General features: G+C 45.2%; 2 protein-coding genes across 8 annotated transcripts in view; both read left to right on the top strand.

Annotated features, from left to right (window-relative positions):
• The window catches only part of DYRK1A (dual specificity tyrosine phosphorylation regulated kinase 1A), a 144,966-nt gene that overhangs the window by 2,635 nt on the left and 122,051 nt on the right, over positions 1-20,280 (top strand). The gene's annotated exons all lie outside the window — the stretch shown is intronic.
• LOC149126884 (uncharacterized) overlaps positions 1-20,280 on the top strand; it is a gene marked incomplete at its 5' end in the record, with an annotated part of 46,317 nt that overhangs the window by 1,814 nt on the left and 24,223 nt on the right. The window lies entirely within an intron of this gene.

Raw genomic sequence — 20,280 nt, 5'->3', positions numbered from 1 at the left:
GCTCCCGGAGCCAGGGGGCTGGCTAGGTTCTAACTAGCAAATTTCGGAACGACTTGCGTGCAGTGACTCAGGGTTCGATTCTAAGAGACTGTGTCTGTCCACTTACGGTTTCTGGCATGGGATTAACTTTGTAGTTTGCAGAAGTGGAGATGCAAAGCGGAGGTGAGCCTCTTTAATGAGACTTGCCAGCCCTCTCTCCCCGAAGAAAACCAGGCAGTCGATTTTTGAATGGAAGGAATTAATATTCCTTGGTGCTTCTTAGTCTTCACACTTAATTTTAATTATAGACATCCTTAAAGTGTTATGAGTCATAAAGTTTTGTGTAGTTATTTTCAGTCATTTTTCCCTTTGAATATTTAGATTTCTTCTGTACCTCATACATGTGCAAAGTGTTTAATAATGAATACACTTGGTACTTTGATTTCGAGGTATTTTAGTAATTCAGTGGAATTACCTTTAGCCGTTTTTTTAAAAAAAATTTATTCATTTGCTTTAAGAGGATATACTCCTTTCAGATAGGTAATAAATCTGAAGCTAGAGCTAAAATTTGGCACGTCAAGGTTTTAAACTGAAGAGGATTGTTTCAGAGAAACGGTGGTTTAAGGAAGAAGTTTATTTGGTTATAGTCGAGCTGTTTCATGTACGTATGACTTAGGCCTGCCTGGAGTACTCCGGGGCTTTGGGCGCATTTGTCTTGGCATAGCAGTGGTGTTTATGGTAGCTGTCCAAATTGATCTAGACTTCAAACCTTGCCAGAAAGTTAAGGACTCCTGTCAGTGTCTGCACCACGTTCCCTTGCAAAACGGGGCGTAAGCAGGGTCTGTGTGCTTGGGAGAGGCCTAGGCCAGCAGTTAATGACTGTGAGAGGAGGGGTCGCCACTGTGCACTTAGGGTGGGTATTGAAGAAATTTTAGATTTGGAGAAATAGGCTCAAATGAATGAGTCATTGGTAAGAGTGAGAGGAATCTAGTGAGATCGTACTCTTAGAAAGTTGAGATTTCACGACATTTTAGTGGTACCCATTAGAAACTTAACCAGCATGAAAAATTACTGTGTACTGGAAACTGAAACATGAATGTCAGCCCAATTTTTTAGAGGCTGTAACATTCAAGATAAATGAAAATATTCTGCTTTAGTGCAATATCTTGTTTGGCATTGTGGACAGTAAATAAAGACCCTTGAAAATTATTTCCTCTGTATTTTCTGATACCTACCACTTAGTTTTATTTATGGAAAGTTATTGTGTATTGTGTTCATGACTTAACTACGTAGGGCTGGGGAGTGTTTAAAGAACTTGGGTTTTCATAGTATTTTGAATATTTAGCTACAAAGGCAGAGTTGAAGGTAACTTATTACAAACATTGCTACAAGGACCTTTGGCATGCGTTTCGTCTTGTAACCATGCAGAGAGAATGCTGGTTTGTATTGCATTTTGACTGTTACTTGAAAACCATGTTTGGTTTTTTAAAATTATTATGCTGTCATATAACTTCATCTATAAGTACTTAAGTGTTTTTTTTTAATTATTCCATTTATTTGAAAGGCAAAGTTATAGAGAGGCAGAGGGAGAGAGAGAGAGGAGACAGAGGAGAGAGAGAGAGAGAGAGAGAGAGAGAGAGAGAGGAGACAGAGACAGAGTCTGCTGGTTCACTCCCCGATGGCCGCAGCGCTGATCTGAAGCCAGGATCCAGAGCTTCTTCCGGGTCTCCCATGCAAGTGCAGGGGCCCAAGGACTTGGGCCATCTTCTACTGCTTTCCCAGGCCATAGTAGAGAGCTGGATCAGAAGTGGAGCAGCTGGGACTCAAACCAGCGCCCATACGGGATGTCAGCACTGCAGGCAATGGCTTTGAAAAAGAAATATCTTAGAAGTTTAGTTTGCCCAGAAGTGTTTTCATGTACATGTTTATGATTGGCAGGTATCTAGCTAAGGGAAGAAAATTTGGATAGAAGTACTTGCATCAGGGGTAGGAAGGGAATAGTCTTTTACATGACATGAAAAGTAAGAGTAGTGGAAGAGGGGCGTAACTTGTGACCTTGTTGGTATCAGTAATTAGGTTTGTGTCAGTTTATTTTGCTTTGGCCTTAGCTTTCTCCTAACGGGAGAGCTTTCATATTTCCTGTGCTCACCTGTCAGTCCTCCCTCCTCCCTGATACCCCTTCCTCCCCTACCCCCAGGAAAACCTAACCATCCAAACCTATCAAGACCCCAGAACTTCATGGAGTCTTTAATCAAAAACTTGGCACTTTGTTCCCCAAATTATTATTAGTCTTATATAATATCTTACAGTCTTTTATAGAATTCTTGAGTAACTTAAACTGTGGACTAAGAGTGTTTTATTTCCTGGTGAGTGTTTTGGTAATTTTACTTCCATAAACAGTTGTCTTTTTGATTTGGAAGTAAAGATATTACTTGAAACTTGTCAAGACATGGTCGCCTGAAACTTGATCCTAACACAGTGGCCTTGTCAGAAGTGAGTTGTGCGCCTGTGTAGTAAGTAGCACTTAACGTGTACCGAGTGGCTGTGCCTTCTAACAGACTCCTCAGCACATGTTATCTTGGCCATTGGGCAATCAGTAGTTTGATGGTAATTCATAGCCCAAACTTTGCACAAATTTTGGTTAAAAATTTGGGGGAGTTAAGGTTTGTGTTTACTTACATGTAAAAACCCAGCAAATAATTTTTAAATTACCTAAAATTTCTCCTCCGTTTTCTTTCCATGAGGAAATCTTTTGAAGTCTTTCCCTTTGTCCCCTCTGTTTTGTTCAACTAGAATGAAAAAGTCCAGCCCAGGAAGTCAAGAGGCCTTAGGTTCACGTTTTGGTGTAGGAAAGAAACAGTGACTGGGAAACAGTGCATCGGGTAAACCAGCTGACTGTTGTTGAAAAGTTGATGCTTTTGCTTTCAAGTCCTATTGACAGGCTCCATTATGAGTTAACATTTCTTAGTAGAGGTAGTACCTTAACACTGAACATTGAAGTGGTTCCTTGTGGGCCAGCTTTTTGCTAAATATAGAACCATTTTGGATTCTTGTCAATTAGTTCTACCACAGCTATGTGCTGTCTGTTCAAGGAGGTTTTTTTTAATATTGTTAAAACTAAGTTTTGGCAAAGTATATGCATACATGTTATGTGTATTTTTTCTGTTTGAGGACACATGCTCAGTGAGTACTGGTTTAAAATGTGTCTCGGTACTCTTGCCTGCCGATGAATTATTTTGAGTTTAATTTCCCCATAATTGAAATACTGTTTATTTTTTGGAGGGCCTAGTGAACACGAGAGGAAACTGATTTTCAGAATCATTTTTGTTTTAAGTAATAGCTCATTAAGTAATCTTAGAATTTTTCCAAGTTATGAAATTTCCAATAAAGTTTTTTTTTTTTTTTTTTTTTTTTTTAAATTATGGGCATTTGTGGTTAAGGTTTGCATCTTGGCACACGGGTTTGGGTAGAAGATGCTCTAGCTGTGACACCTGTCCAGAGACTGCTGGCTGTCTCGTTATGGGTAGCAGGTGAGGCAGCATGGTCCCATGGGAAGATCTTTGCCTGGGAGTTGGTGAGCTGAGCATCCCGGGCCAGGCAGATCTGTGTGCCCCGAGCTTCTGCCGCTCAGTGGCTGTGTCAGCAGCAGACTGGCGGGTGGGAGCCACGCAAGGGTCCTTGTAAAGACTGAGAAAACGCGTGCACACTTCTTCGTAGCCTCTTCTCGCCTTTCGCTTCCCTGCTGTCCATTTATGCTCATCCTAGGGTCTCGGGGAGGCCTTCCTCAAGCCCCAGTCCAGGTGAGGTTCCTTGGCCATGCATTCTTCTTGGCCAAGAAAGGCCCTCTGCCTTTTTCTAATTATATATTACTCACTTGATGTCTGTCTCTTCCTGTCCGTTAGATTGTAAGGTCTGTTTGGACAGCAGTCCATGTTGATTATGGCTGTGACTCAGTGTCTGGCACACACCCAGTAACAGAGATTGAGGGGACTTGAGAAAGTTTGTGGAGAATAGAATTGAAGTGTTTATTTTAGTGCAAAAAGTTTTTGAAATTCACACACAATGCTTTGATAACATTCACTTCCCGTTAGCTACTTGTAGACCCATCCCATACATGGAGTTGATGAGTTGGGGAACCTGCGTGTTGAATCCTGCCTGGTTAACTCCATGATCTTCGGCAAAACAGCTTCTCTACTCGTCAGTATCCTATAAGCCAAATGTGGTTAGCACCAGTTAGCTTGCTCAGGATTTTGAGCACATAAAATGAGATACTATAATGAGATTCTTTTTAAGAGTGTAAAATGCCATATTAGTTGGAGCTGGTACAATGGTAGTAATCTCAGTTGTGGGGTTTCTATAGGAGGTTTTATTGTGACAAAAAAGGCATTTAGAGTTTTAGCTTTTCTGAGTTGATCAGTAGTGATTGCTTACTTAGTATTTCTTAATAATTTTTTTTTGACAGGCAGAGTTAGACAGTTGGCAGAGATTAATTTAAACTTTCTCTGTGCATTAGTTAGGATGCGGATGGGACTTATGTCTGACTAAATGCAGTGGCTTCCGTGGGAAGTTTATTTTTCCGTCATAAAACAACAGGATAGGTGCTCTAAGGCTGCTGTGCGGCTCCGTGACACAGGGACACTTGGTTCTCTCCTGTGCTTGAGGAGATGCCGTGTTCCTCAGCGCGAGGCTGCACCCCAACACAGCGACAGTCCGGGAATAGGGTACGGGAAGGCACACCCCTTTCCATTAAAGACAGATCTGGAATGGGCATACGTGACTTCTGTTTATATCCTATTGGCTAGAACTTAGTTGTGTGCTATATTTAGCTGCAAAGGAGGCTGAGACTGTGGTCTTTGGCAGGGCGGCTCTTTGTTTCTACTGAAGAATGGAGAATGATGAAAAATACTGCCAGTCACACTTTCAAATGTTTTTGAAGAAACTTCCAGAAACACACTTTGAAATGACAGCTAATTGCACTAATTAATAAATCTTGTTTTCTATATTTGGTTGTTAATCTTTTGAACTATAAAGTACAAATTCAAATAGATCATCTGTTATGTAATATATGTATGTGTATATTTATGGTTAGAAAAATGTAGCTTATGCTTTCAGTATTGCATAATAACATTTTCTGATACTTTTCTGGTATAACACGATTGCTGTGATCATATCCTTTGTAAACAGTATTTGCAACCTTCAGCTTTTAGATCATTGTTACTAGCCCACTGGACGGTGCTGTGTGTTCTTGCTCCTGTCTTCAGCAAGCAGTGCTAGAATAACCCTTGGATCTTGTCAGAATTTCAGTAAATGCTTGAGTTACTGAACATTGTAAGAAGTATGGTAGCCATGATGCTTGAAATAACTTGCTGTCCAGTATCTTTCTCTGTAGTTTCTGTGGCTTTTTTTTTTTAAATTATTTTTTGAGAGAGATGGGGATGAAGGGGGTGAAGGAAGACAGAATCAAAGAGTCAGTCACTCCCCAGATGCCCACAACAGCTGGAAGATGTGGGGGCTGCGGAAGCGACACTGGGAACTCAGTCTGGGTCTTGATTTCACCAGTGCCTCCCACGGTTTGCAACAGCGGGGAGCTGGAGTCAGGATCCAGGGCTGGGAATTGAACCTGGGTGTGGTGGTGTGGGACATGGGTGCTCCAGCCATACATGGGCGTTAAGTAATTTCCAGGCCCAAATTGCTGTGGGTTTGAAAAAAGAGGCAGAGAGTGGATTCCTTTGAACTCAAATGTTAAGTCTAGAGAGGACTTGGGAAAACTCTTCTGGAGAACGTGTCAGGTTACATGGTTCTCGGGCTGGCTCTTTTCTTCTCTGGGTTGGAGTGATGCTCTGGAGCTGGCGTTCCTGGTGAGGACTCCAGGCAGCTCCTCGGCGGTGGAGCATTTGAGAGGCACTGAAGGGAATGGATGCAGATAGCTGAGTGAGTGACCAGTGCCGCAGAATAAATTGGGTGCGTATGGGACGGCGCTGTGGCGTCATGAGTTAAGCCACCTGCGATGCCAGCATCCCATACGGGCGCCATTCAAGACCCGGCTGCTCCACTTCCAATCTAGCTCCCCGCTAATGTGCCTGGAAAAGCAATGGAAGGTGGCCCCTGCACCGATGTGGGAGACCTGGACGAAGCTCCTGGCTCCTGGCATTTGGCTTCAGCCTGCCACAGCCCTACCTGTTGTGGACATCTGGGGAGTGAACCAGCAGCTGGAAGATCTTTCTTTCTAACTTTGCTTTTCAGGTAAATAAAATATAACCTTTAATAAAAAAAAAACAAAGAATAAGTAGTGTGGCACAGGGCTTAAGCCAACGCTTGCCATATTGGCATCCCGTATTGGAGTGCCAGTTCCAGTCCTGAGTCTGGGTTGCTTTGCTTCTGATCCAGCTCCCTGCTGACTTACCTAGGAAGGTGATGAGTGATGGCCCTAGTGCTTGGGTCCCTGCCGTCCGTGCTGGAGACCTGGATGGGGTTCTGGGATCCTGGTTTGGCTTGGCCTATCTTGGCCCTTGTCGCCATTTGGGGAGTGAAAAGATCTCTTTTTCTCTCTGTCTCTCTCTGTTTCTTTGTCACTCTGCCTTTTAAGCAAATAAATCTTAAAAAAAAAATCGGCTGGAATTAGTTTTTTTTTAAATAAAGATTTTACTATATTTGAGAGGTAGAATTACCTACAGTGAGAGGGAGAGACAGAGAGAAAGGTCTTCCTTCTGTTGGTTCAGTCCCTAGGTGGCCGCAACAGCCAGAGCTACACTGATCCGAAGCTAGGAGCCAGATGCCTCCTCCTGATCTCCCACATGGGTGCAGGGGCCCAAGCACTTGGGCCATCTTCCACTGCTTTCCTAGGCTATAGCAGAGAGCTGGATCAGGTGTGGAGCAGCCGGGACTCAAACAGGCACCTAATGGGATGCCGGCACCACAGGCAGAGGATTAACCTACTGCGCCACAGTGCTGGCCCCTAGTATTAGTTTTCATGACTCTTGGTTCTTTGAAAAAGTATAGGGGACAAGGAGTTCTGGGTGCACTGGGATTTTGTATGGATAGATGTCATTCTAGATTACACTGCATTTTATGTATGAGCTCCTTCCTCATGAATGGTTGGCTCACTCAGCTGTCCTTTTTAGTCCTGTAGAAAAAGTGTGATTGAGTGCAATGAATACTTAAAGGTAATGTTAGTATCAGTACTATAGTGGGCAGTATGTATATCAGCATTAAGGTAGATGGATAGGTAAGTATTTTATTTGACATATTTAGAAGGCATACAAAAATAGGTCTTGTCCCCAAATTGTTACGTCCCTTTTCATCTGATTGGTCACAGTTTTCCTGGTTGAAATTCATTCCATGAGATGAAGGTAAGATCTGGATTCCCTAATTTAAAATGGAAATATTTCTAGGGGGACATTATTTACTTGTTGCTTGCTTAACACTTTTTTTTATCAATTAGCTGGTTGTCATTTTAAAAGTTGTAGATTAGCACTTTCATGTTGTAGATTAGCATTTAGCATGTTTGGAAAACATGTCCGGGAGCTTGGCACCTGTGCCCTTTGCTGAGGAGCGTGAAGGGTGTGTTGGAGAAGTTTCGGCTTGCGAGAGTCATGGGGAGGTTCCTGGGAGGCTTCTCCGATGGCCAGAGGTTGGTCTGCTCTACGTCTTCATGGCTTCCTGTTGCTGAGTGTTGGTGTTGCACTGTGGATCATTCTGCCTCCATTCCATTGGTCTTAACTGCTGGGCTAGAGGGACTGTCTCTTCTCTGAGTGTTGGGTAGTTGTTTTTTTTTTAATCACTTGGTTGGGCTTCCTGATAGAGCAGTCCTAACACATACAATGTATAATTTTGATCACCTAGGACATTCCAGTTTTAAAGATGGACCAGTATTTATACTCACAGTTTACACAAAAGTCGGCTCCTCCTCCCTTCTCATGTTCCATAGCTAATAGCTCTTGAGTTTTCCTACCAGGAATTTTCTCTACATATTCATGCACAATTATATATACTTGCATATATTTTATATGTAATATGGATTGTTAAAAATGTGTTTAGTATAGTCCCTTTTGCTTTCTGTATAAGTACATAGACATTGGGGAAGATGTGTTTATGTACACAATATCTCTGCATTTAGCAAATAAAATAAATAGATTCACACTACACAGTTTCACAACCTTAGCTTACTACCTTGCCTGCTTTGGAAATATTTGTTTTTAATCAATTGGTAGAACTTCCCTTGTTTTTTAAAATTTATCTGACAGGTAGAGCGATAGCGTACTCCCTTCTTCAGTTTACTTCCCAGATGTCTGGGACTGGGCTGAGGCATAGTCAGGAGCAAGGAACTGCATAGGTGGCAGGGACCCACCCAGTGGGCAGGCCACCACCTTCTGTCTCCCAGCGTCTTCAGTGCCAGGGAGCACTGGAAGCCAGAGTCAGGTGTTGAACCCAGGCACATGGATACAGGACACAAGACGCAGGTTTCTTTTCTTTTTAAGATTTACTTTTTACTTGAAAGGCAGAGTTACAAAGAGAGGGAGAGAAAGGGGGATCTTCCATCCACTGGTTCACCCCCCAAATGGATGCAACTGCTGAAGGTAGGCCAATCTGAAGCCAGGAGCCAGGAGTTTCATCCCATTCTCCCCTATGGGTGCAGAGGCCCAAGCTCTTGGGTCATCTTCTATTCTTCCACTTTTTTCCCAGGCCATCAGCAAGGAGCTGGATCAGAAGTGGAGCAGCCGGGGACTCAAACTGGTGCCCATATGGGATGCCAGTGCCACAGTAGCTTTAAACTGGCTGTGCCATGGTGTGGGCCCCAGGACTTTGGTTTCTTAACCACTAGGTTAGATGCACACCCCCTCCACCTCCATTTTTTTTTTTTTTTAAGATGTATTTATTTGAAAGGCAGAGTTACAGAGAGGCAGAGGCGGAGTGGGAAGGGAGGGAGAGGTCTTCCATCCCTGGTTCATTCTCCAAATGGCTACCGAGTGTGGAACTGGGCTGATCTGAATCCAGGAGCTTCTCCCACAGGAGTGCAGGGGCCCAAGGACTTTGGCCATCTTCTGCTTTCCCAGGCCACAGCACAGACCTGGATCGGAAGTGGAGCAGCCAGGACTTGAACCAGTGCCCATATGGGATGCTGGAGCTTCAGGCTGGGGCTTTACTCAGTATGCCACAACGCTGGCCTGCTCTTTTGCATTTTAAAGGATTTATTTTCATCTATTTGAAGGGCAGAGTGACAGAGACAGAGAGATCTTCCATCTGTTGTTTGACTCTCCAAATGCCTGCAATAGCCAGGCCAAAGGCAGGAGCCAGGAATTCCCCCCCAGGTCTCCTGGGAGTGGCAGGACTGCAAGTACTTGAGCCATCTTCTGCTGCCTCCGCGGATACATGGGGTCGCTGGGACTTGAATTGGCGCTGTGCTGTGGGATGAGGGTGTCACAAGCAGCGGCTTAACTTGCTGCAACTCAACACTTCCTGTTTTTGATCTTTTATTTTATTTTTATTTTTTTAAAGCAGATCCGAAGCCAGGAGCCAGGAGCTTCCTCCTGGTCTCTCACGTGGGTGCAGGGGCCCAAGGACTTGGACCAGCTTCTACTGCTTTCCCAAAGAGCTGGATCAGAAATGGAGCATCTGGGACTCGAACCGGCGCCCATTTGGGATGCTGGCACTGCAGGCAGTGGCTTTACCCGCTACACCACAGTGCTGGCTCCTTATTTTATTTTTTTAAAGATTTTATTTGAGAGGAAGAGTTACAGAGAGAGGGAGAGACAGAGAGAAAGGTCTTCTATTCTTTGGTTCACTCCCCAAATGGCCACAACGGCCAGAGCTGAGCTGATTTGAAGCCAGGAGCCTCCTCCGAGTCTCCCATGTGGGTGCAGGGGCCCAAGCACTTGGACCATCTTTTGCTGCTGTTCCTGACCATTAGCAGAGAGCTGGATTGGAAGTGGAGCAGCTGGGACTAGAACCGGCACCCATATGGGATGCTGGCACTGCAGGCGGAGGCCACAGTGCCGGGCTGTTTTTGATCTTTTAAAACAATGCTGCAGTGTTCTTCTTGTGCATATAGTTGTATTCTGTGAGTAGTTAGCTATGGAATATATGTTTATAAGAAAAACTTTTAATTTATGGCCGAGTTTGAGCCTTGTCATTTGAACTATAACCCTTATATTTTGAATAATGAAATACTCAGATTTTGGTCAAATGTACAGTTAAAATATTTTGTGAATTTCCTTTCTTTGTTTCTTCTTGGATGAATAAACACTGCTGATCAATTATAAATGCCTACAGGGAAGGGCACTCTTCATTTGAGTTTCCTTTGATAAGATGAGTCAGGGCAGGAGAGAGTTTTGATTGGGGTGGGCGTTGTGACACAGCAGGTTACGCTGCTGCCTGGGATGCCTGCCTCCCACAGTGGAGTGCCTGGTTTCAGTCCTGGTCCTGCTCTCCATCCCAGCTTCCTGCTAATGTACATACTGAGAGGCGGCAGGTGATGCCTCCGGCCTGAGGGCCCAGCCGTCCGTGTGGGAGACTCGGAGGTTTGGGCTCTGGCTTCAGCCTGGTGAGCCCCAGCTGTTGCAGGCATTCAGAGAGTGAACCAGCACATGGAAGACACTTCTTTCTCTCTCCCTCTCCCTCCCTCCCTCTCTCAAATAAATAAAATGAAACGTGTGAATACCCCACATTTTTGACTACAAAAGTAAGATTAGGTTACCTGTGATTGCAGGGTTGAGATGGGTGTCTGATGGTTGCCAGCATGTTAGGGGATCAGCATGTGAGGAGCTAGCAGAGCACAGTGAGGGAAGACGGTTTTGGGGGTTTGAGCCTGCACCGTGGAGGAAATGGGACTGGATCTTGATCTGGAGGAGTGGACAGTGGCTTTACCTGGGGACTGGACATCATCTGGAGGAGGTGATGTGGGCAGCCTATGGTGGTCGAGGTGAGGGTGACAGTGTCACATGCCTGCGTGAAAGAGACGTGGTCGTGCCTGTGCTGGGTGTGCTTGGGAAGGGTTGGGGACTATTGTCGTGGGAGATGAGAGTGGTGAGATTGCAGTATCGCAGGGAATTTGAGTTTGGGGTGATTGCGGTTGGTCAGTAGGGGAACCATGACAGCTCTGTGAGCACTGTGGGGGGAGTCCGGAGGGCAAGAGCATTCTAGGTGTTGTCAGTGTGAGTGAGTCCTAGGAAGTGGTGAGAAGTAGAGGACAGATGGAGAACACCTTAAAAACTCTTCGGTATACTTAAGTATACTTTGATTTTCAGCGGAACAAAGCGGACACTTCTGGATTTGAGCAGCATTGTGGTCAGATTTTTGGTGGTGGAGGGGAGGAGAACTAAACTGTGGTGGCCTGTAGTGGCGTATGTTTTCTGCTGAGGACCTGAAGGACGGTTAAACTGAAATGGAAGTATTGCAGTTTACGCCTGCCCTCAGGCACAGGTGGGAATACTTTGCGGCACCATTAGGGGTGAGTTAGCCAGTGGGACAGTGGGAGAAGGCAGTGTTTGAAGCCGTGCATCTGGCAAGGGAGAGATAGTTGCAGATTCACAGTTTGGAAAATGTGGAGGAGATGAGCACGGAGCAGTGGGACTTCTGAGTGCCCTGCTACTAACCTGAGTCTCCCAGTCCGCTGAGCTTTACACGTGTCCTGACGGGAAAGCTGATAATCTAAAAAGCATGGTTGTCGGGGGTGATAGAACTATTTGTTGAGCCCATCTAGTGCCGAACATGGCTGCAGAGCCAGGGCATCGGTTCCGGGACAAAGGCTGCCACTGACTTTGCCATCATGGAAGTTATGTTTTGGTAGGAGAATCGTTAATAATAGTCTTGGAGTAGGCTAAGCACTCAGTCTAGAAGAGACAAGTTGAATTTTCATTAGCTGGAATATAGACTCAATAAAGTTGAATCATTTCTGATGTTGCTTTTTGAAGGTTAAGAATTTTTGGTCTTATTTTAGAGTCCTTTTGAAAGTGAAAATTTTGAGTTAAAAGTTTATTTGGATATAAGTAGGACTCCAGTCTTTAAGGCAAATACTGTCCATTTCTGATTTGATCATTTTCCCATGAAAAGACCTGTCACTGTGGTGATTTGTACTTTATATCAGATGTGTTTCCCTATTGAGAGACACCTCTTTGGTATTACAGATTGTCTTGTAAAATTTTTTCAGAACAGCAGTGGTTAAAAGCTAGTGGGGGCTGGCGCCGCGGCTCACTAGGCTAATCCTCCGCCTTGCAGCACCGGCACACCGGGTTCTAGTCCCGGTCGGGGTGCTGGATTCTGTCCTGATTGCCCCTCTTCCAGGCCAGCTCTCTGCTGTGGCCAGGGAGTGCAGTGGAGGATGGCCCAAGTGCTTGGGCCCTGTACCCCATGGGAGACCAGGATAAGTACCTGGCTCCTGCCATTGGATCAGCTCGGTGCGCCAGCCGGGGCGGCCATTGGAGGGTGAACCAATGGCAAAAGGAAGACCTTTCTCTCTCTCTCTCTCTCTCTCACTGTCCACTCTGCCTGTCAAAAAAAAAAAAAAAACAAAAAAAAAAAACAAAACCAAAACACAAAAGCTAGTGGGATCTCATTGAGTATTTTATAATTAATTTATTTTTTGCATTTCCTTATCATGGTTGCATGGTACAGTTTAACACCAGTAAAGCTAGAATGCGTCGTTTTAGGAGTCGGCCTGAAGACTCATGGTTACTCAGCAGTATTAGTCAGTCATGCAGAGGGGAGACTGTTGTTTGCTGCGTGAGGCAGCAGTACAGCCCTGTTAAGGATGTGGGTGCACAGGAGTCATGGGATGAAGAGAGTCAACTGAATGGGCGGAAGTGGATGAGGGATTTGAGCAAATACATGAGGACTTCAAAAGGTTTGTGGGAAGTGGGATTAAAAGTTCCTTTTGGTGCAAACAATTTTGAAATTGATGGATAGTTTTTTTTTGTTTACATTGGTTTGTATTTATTTATGTTTACTTGGAAGGCAGAGAGAAATAAATTTTCTGTGCACTGGTTCACTCCCCAAATGCGCACAACAAGCAGGGCTGGGGCAGGCTGACGTCAGGAGCCTGGCACTCAGTCTGGGTCTCACGTGGGGCTGGCAGGGACGCGGGGACTAGAGGCGTCACTTGCTTCTGCTCAGGGTGCGCATGAGCAGAGAGTGGGGCTGGGAGCAGCTGAAACGTGAACCCAGGCTCTCCAGTGTGGGATGTGGGCACCCGAGTGCTGGCTTCATGCTGTGCCACACTGCCTGCTCCCATGTGCATGTTCCATAAGCTTTGCAGAAAAGATTTGTTTAGTTGTGTATTTGAATGGCAGAGTGGCACAGAGAGCATGGGCGATTGGCCCATCTTCCATCTGCTGGTTCACTCCCCAGATGGCTGCGATGCCCTGGGCCTGGCCACGCTGAAGCCAGGGGCTTGAAACGCCTCCTCCAGGTCTCCCACATGGGTGGCAGGGTCCTAAGTACTTGGGCCTGCTGCTGCCTTCCCAAGTGCATTAATGGGGAGCTGGGGTGGGAAGTGGAACGACCAAGACGGAACCAGCGCTCCTGTATGCGATGGTTGTGTCCCAAGCAGAGGCTTAACCCACTGCCTCAACAACACTGCCCCTTCCCCTCCCCACCATGGTCTTTCTGGAAGCTCCTTGTAGAGTATTGTGACCTGCAGACCTCCCTACCTGAGTGACCGGCTGCAGCCCGCAGTGTTGTCTCACAGGTCTCTGGGTCATGTGACTGCGTGTGGCTGCGTGGACTCCCGTTCTTGGCCATGTTCTTTCTTGGCTTGGAATCATCACCTCTTTTGAGTTACCTTTCTTTGTCAGTTCAGATACCCCCTTTTTTTTTTTTGACAGGCAGAGTGGACAGTGAGAGAGAGACAGAGAGAAAGGTTTTCCTTTGCCATTGGTTCACCCTCCAATGGCCACCGCGGCCAGCGCGCTGCGGCCGGCGCACCGCGTTGATCCGATGGCAGGAGCCAGGTGCTTGTCCTGGTCTCCCATGGGGTGCAGGGCCCAAGCACTTGGGCCATCCTCCACTGCACTCCCGGGCCACAGCAGAGAGCTGGCCTGGAAGAGGAGCAACCGGGACAGAATCCGGCACCCCGACCGGGACTAGAACCCGGTGTGCCGGTGCCGCTAAGCGGAGGATTAGCCTAGTGAGCCGCGGCGCCGCAGATATCCTTTTGACAGCTCTCAGTTCTGATGGTCTCTTGTCTCCTGTCTGTTGGTCACAGTCACCAGTTCAGTTTTCAGTGCTTATTTGATGAGGCCTTGCAGAGATGGGGCAGTGGCATTTGCTCCCTCAGCAGTCTCAGGGCTTGTCAGGGTGCTTTTCACATGGTGAGCACTAAACGAACACTTGTTGAAGGAATCGGTGAACTAAATATTTGATCTTTACTATAAAGCTGGTCTCAAGGACCAAAGAACTACAGCAGGGGGAGGCTGCATTTGGTGTGAGAGATGAATGGTGAATATAGAAAGCCTTGAGAAAAAAAAAAGAAAAGGTGACGCTTTTTGAAAATAGAATTGGGAAGGTCTGTGGAGTTAGGAGAAAAATGGTTTCTTCCTGCGCTAACTTGACAAATGCATGTGGCACCTACTAAGTTTTAGGAGCTAGATAACTGGGAGTGTGCAGTGGGGAAATGGTGCCTTCTCTATTAAAGGAGTAGTCAGTGACCTACTGAAATCAGTACAGTGCTTACTGGAGAGCAGTCAGCCTGGATGTGCTTCATTCTTGCTGGCCAACAGTAAATTCATTCAAGAATTACAATGGGAATGCAGATCCAGTGCCTCTGGTAGTTTTGAGTGCACACTTAAAATAAGCTCCAGCTTTGATTTAATTTAAAAAGTGACAAGAAAGCTCTTTTGGCTTCAAATTCTGCTTCAGGTTTGGAGAATGAGTCAAGATGGTTGAAGGAAAGTTTATTGTGTGGACAGGTTATAAAAGAATGAGTCTAGTAGTTAGAAAATTCCTGAAGCTGTTGATTGTGTCAGGTGAATGAGCTTTTTAAAAGTTTATAAGAAATTTATACCGTAAATTTGTAACCTTTCTCAATGACTAGTTTTTCTAGTAAATATTTGCATTCATATGATTTATTAAAAGTCTGCTCTCTCTGTTTGGTCATGTGGTAGGCCCTTGGGACATAGTTGTTAATCAGATGACTACGTGGTCCCTGCCCTTGGTAAGCTTTTCCACATGGTCAGAGTGCACTGGAAAGAAACCTAAGGGAAGTGTGGCTTGGATGAATGGATCTCTCGCTACTTGTCTGTTCTTGAACTTGGTTTTGATGGCAACAGGCAACATTTTAGACTACTTTAAGCTAAATGTTGCTTTATCTGTTTACAATACATATATATGGGTAACATTTGTAATACCAAGGTAAAACAAAAACTTCAACCTCCAGGGCAGTTATTATTTTTTTAATGATTATTTTTTTGAAAGCCAGAGTTACACTGAGCAAGAAGCAGAGCCAGAGGCAGAGAGAGAGAGAGAGAGAGAGAGAGAGAGGTCTTCCACCTGCTGCTTCCACTCCCCAGTTGGCCCAACGGCCTGAGCTGCGCCTATCTGAAGCCAGGAGCCAGGAACTTCCTCCAGGTCTTCCCACGTGGGTGCAGGGCCTCAAGGACTTGGGTCATCTTCTTCTGCTTTCCCAAGCAGGGAGCAGAGAGCTGGATTAGAAGTGGAGCAGCCAGGACCCAAACTGGCACCCATATGGGATGCCGGCACTGCAGGTGGTGGCCTCACCTGCTAAGCCACAGCGCCAGCCCCTTAGGGCAGTTATGTTTTAAAAGAAGTGTTCATAGAAGTTTCAGTTTTGTCTCTTAAAAAATAGGCTACTATTTAATCATCACGGAAGCTAATATTAGCAGATATTAACCGTTACCTGCTATAGGTCAACCACTGTGCACAGTCGTTATTAGTAACTTGGTATTTTTTGCAGTCCTACAAGGTGGTTGATGTTTCTGTTTAAGTTAGAAAAGTAAGATGCAGGGAAGTACATGTGCGTTCTTCCTAGTAGGGGGCATGTGCTGCCTCCAGATTATAAAGCCCAGTGAGCAGTGAAGTGCCCTGAGGTTAAACATTGGGAGAAAGGAAAGAAAAACGTGAAACTTCTGTAATCCATTCGTTGAAGACATGGATAAAAGTTCAAGCATGCTGGGATTGATGCCTTGTGCTAATGGTTCTTTAGTCTTTTGGATGATAAACAAGAAAATCTGATACCTTGCTTTTGTGGAATTCTTTACCACATGGCCAGGAGGTAGAGAGTTGTTTGCATTATGAAAGCCAGTTGCTCACTTTCCCTGTCTTTTGCAGTTAGCATGCAGTCATGTGACCTGGGGCGCCCACTCCTGAGTACACCTGACTTCATCAGAAGTCAGTGATTTGCAGAAGCAGGCAGAGCTTTGTAGGATCTGTGTCTGTGGTACAAGGGAGGCAGTTGGCAGCTCCCTCTGCTTTCCAGAGGCAGCAGTGACAAGAGTGTTCAGTTGCAACATTTAGTTCTTGGGGTCAGTGCTGTCAGTGCAAGCCGCAGTGACTGAATCTTGTGTTGTCTTCATTGGACCAGATTGTGGTTTGGATTTTGGGTGCTCTTTACTACGTAGCTTTCCAACCTGGTCCCACTGAAGTTTTATGAGTCGCCTAATATACTTCAATAACTTCCTTTTTGACTTAGACAAAGCCAGAGCTACATTTTGTTTGCAGTTTAGACAGTGGTAGTTAAGATTATAGACAATTCAGGTTTGCTTGCATCTAGATTGGAATTTATTAATGAGAAGAGTTTATATATTAAGTGAAATATCTAAAAAACAGCTTATTTATTGATTTAATTGACTTGCTGAATTTCAATGCCTGTTGTAGGCCAAACAGGTTCTAGGTGTTGAGGATACAGGAGGGACAAGATAGGCAAGAGCCCTGCAGTCCCAGAGCTTCCATTGTAGGATGTGGGATAAGAAAGCAAGCAGCGTAGTTTCAGAAAGTGATGAATGTCAAGAAAGTGAGGATGGACTAATGTGATTGGACTAATGTGATTGATTAGTGGGGTGTGTGTGTGTGTGTCTGTATGTTTACAAGTTGTGTCTTACACGACATTTAGTTTGTATTTTAGTGTCAGAAATCATGACTTCTCCTTTTCACTGTGAGGTGGTAGCATTCTGAATTTGCCCTCCCACCATAAACATGTGGAAGACTGGACAGAACACGCGGAATCCCTGTTTTTGGATACTGAATGACTAGCACAGGACTGTGTTCCCTGACAGATCTTGGTGTCCAGTTTCTGTTGGAAAGCAGGGAGGAGGATCCCAAACAGAGCCACGTGGAGCAGAGACTGATATTGTGGGGGAGACCAAGAGGTTCTTCTTCTTTTTTTTTTTTTTTTAAGATTTATTTATTTACTTGAAAGTCAGAGTTACACCGAGAAGGAGAGGCAAAGAGAGAGGGAGGGAGGGAGGGAGGGAGGTCTTCAGTCTTCCATCTGCTGGTTCATTCCCCAGATGGCCACAGTGGCCACAGCTGGGTTGATCTGGAGCCAGGATCCAGGATCCAGGAACTTCTTCCACGTGGGTGCAGGGGCCCAAGTCCTTGGGCCTCTTCTGTTTTCCCAGGCCATAGCAGAGAGCTGGATTGGAAGTGGAGCAGCTGGGACTCGAACTAGTGCCCGCATGGGATGCCAACACTGCAGGCGGTGGCTTTACCCGCTACGCCACAGAGGCAGCCCCGGCCAAGAGGTTCTAAAGTGAGGAGTATAGCTCCGGAGAGAAAGGAGCTGTGTGGAGAAGGAATCCCATGTATCTTGCTTACTGGTATTTGACTGAGTACCAATGTACACATGTCTTAGGTGGAGTTTCATAAAGGAGCGAATTCTGGGGAAGCTATAAGCAGAACAGTTCTCAAGGAGCTTATTTGATTATTTTACAGTCAGAGTAGAAAGATGTCATTAAATGCAGGACCATTGAGACACCAGAAGGGTTAAACAAGTCCTTAAGTAAAGGCCACTCCAGGTCTGTCTGGAAATGTAGAAGGAAGCCTTAAAGGAAACAAACTAATGGGAAAGGAATGTAATTGCCAGTCGTTACAGTGTCTAGCACTCTGAAAAATAGCATTGCCACACTCCACAATGGAAATGTCCAACATCCAGTGAAAGGATACTAAATAAATAATAAACAGGTCAATGTGACTCATAATTGGAGATCCGTCAATTGAAGCCAATCTAGAACTGACATAGATACCAGCGTTAATAGACAAGAACATTATTATAGTTGTATATTTTAAAAAAGAGACATACAAGGTATAAAAAAGACCTGGATCAAATTTTCAGTGGTGAAAGCTATGACATAAAAAACTGGATTTGGCCGGCGCCGCGGCTGAACAGGCTAATCCTCCGCCTACCGGTGCCGGCACACCGGGTTCTAGTCCCGGTCGGGGCGCCGGATTCTGTCCCGGTTGCTCCTCTTCCAGGCCAGCTCTCTGTTGTGGCCCGGGAGTGCAGTGGAGGATGGCCCAAGTGCTTGGGCCCTGCACCCCATGGGAGACCAGGAGAAGCACCTGGCTCCTGCCTTTGGATCAGCGTGGTGCGCCGGCTGCAGTGCGCCGGCCGTGGTGGCCATTGGAGGGTGAACCAATGGCAAAGGAAGACCTTTCTCTCTTTCTCTCTCTCTCTCTCTCTCTGTCCACTCTGTCAAAAAAAAAAAAAAACACACAACAACAACAGCTGGATAGTATTAGTGGCAGATTAGACATAATAAAAGAAAAGCTTAGTGAACTTGAAGACATTGAAAGTTAAATAGAAATAAATGGTAGAGATGATGGGATTTAGTAGACAAGGTTGTTAAAACTGGTGTTATTAAAATGTAGGGTTAGTTGGGGTTAATGTTGACATTTTGGTGTAACAGTTTTGCTGAAGAGTGATTGTCACTACAACCTGAAGTTGGCTTCATGTGTAGAGTAGTTTCAGATAACTCAGCAAAACAACAGTGTATGATGGAGGAATTTCATTGTGTAACAGTGTATTTATCTCTTGTTTCATAACACAAAATTAGTGGCTTAAAACACACACATGTATTTATTACGCCAGTTTCTGTGGGTGAGGTGTCTGGGCACAGTTTAGCCGAATCCTCTGCTTTAGAATGTTAGAAGGCTGTGAAGATGTTGTTCAGAGCGGTGGTGTGATCTGAGAGTTCACTGGGAAACGTCTCTGAAGCTCACGGTCCTTAGGCTGTCAGACTGAGAGCCCCTTTGCGGGTACCTCCCCTCAGTTCTGCCCTACAGATAATCGCTTACCTCAGCTCTTAGCTGCTGCTTTGATACACTGCTCTGTTTCTTAATCAGATGCTTGCTATGTGCTTGATACTTGGTTGCGAATATTGAGACCCTTCCCTAAGGTGGCTTCAAATAAAGGGCTGTAACTCAGAATGGGAGTCTAAGGTAGAATGAGCTCATGGACAGATTGAGTTGGTGGCATAATAATGTCTCCAGGGCCTCAGGTTTTACATCTCCCTCTTGGTCGCTCAGATTAATGACCTGGCTGCTGCGTTGGCAGGAGTTGTATTCATATCCAGTGTTGTCCATAGCTTGATAAGAATGGAAACTTGACCTGGCCTTTTTTGGCAGACTTAACTCCTGGGTAAAATGCCTGTTTCTAAAACACCAAGAAAGAGATGGGATTCCATTTAGACCAGTTAGGTCTCCTCCTGGGACTGGGCACCGTTTCCCCAGCACCTGCTTGAGTGGGGGTGGGTGTGCAGGTGGGTTCTGCAGGGAGTGAGCTGCTGTCACGGAGGAACACCCGCAGTTTGGAGGCTGAGTGGGACTGATTCTACTTCAGAATTTGAAGACATTACTGACTTCTTGTTAAGATAGGTGCATATTTAACTAAGCTACCTGTGTCATATTTTTCTTCTACACATTATAGTTACAATGTTTTTTTTTGGTAACTCAATATCCAGTACCTAACTGTGACTCTGTAAATCTTTTTCACAATAAGCCAAATTTCATACTATGACTTTATTTTTCTCCTGGTACAGTTTTGTTTTTCCTAGAATTAGCAATTGTCTTATGTTTCATTTGCTTTGCTTTCTAGGTACTTGTGACTAAGTTTTCCCCAATTCCCTCTCAGTACAGTTTTGTGTAATCAGACATATCAGATGATTGGTTGTCCTCCTCTCTGCCCCCTCCCTCAGGCTGCCGGTCTGAAATTCTAGTTCTCCAGGCCCAATAGGATTCCTTTCACCTAGCTCCAGTAGGTATAGGTGTGTTCCTGTCTCTCTGGCCTTTGTATTTTCTGTTTTTTATCCATCTTTTTGCTGGAGCACATCTTTATTTCCTGAGCTGTGGGTCTTT

The sequence above is a fragment of the Oryctolagus cuniculus genome, chromosome 4 (assembly GCF_051225735.1).
Source record: "Oryctolagus cuniculus isolate XC-2025 breed Fujian yellow rabbit chromosome 4, ASM5122573v1, whole genome shotgun sequence".
Taxonomy (NCBI): domain Eukaryota; kingdom Metazoa; phylum Chordata; class Mammalia; order Lagomorpha; family Leporidae; genus Oryctolagus; species Oryctolagus cuniculus.
This window is presented reverse-complemented; position numbering and strand designations above follow the sequence as displayed.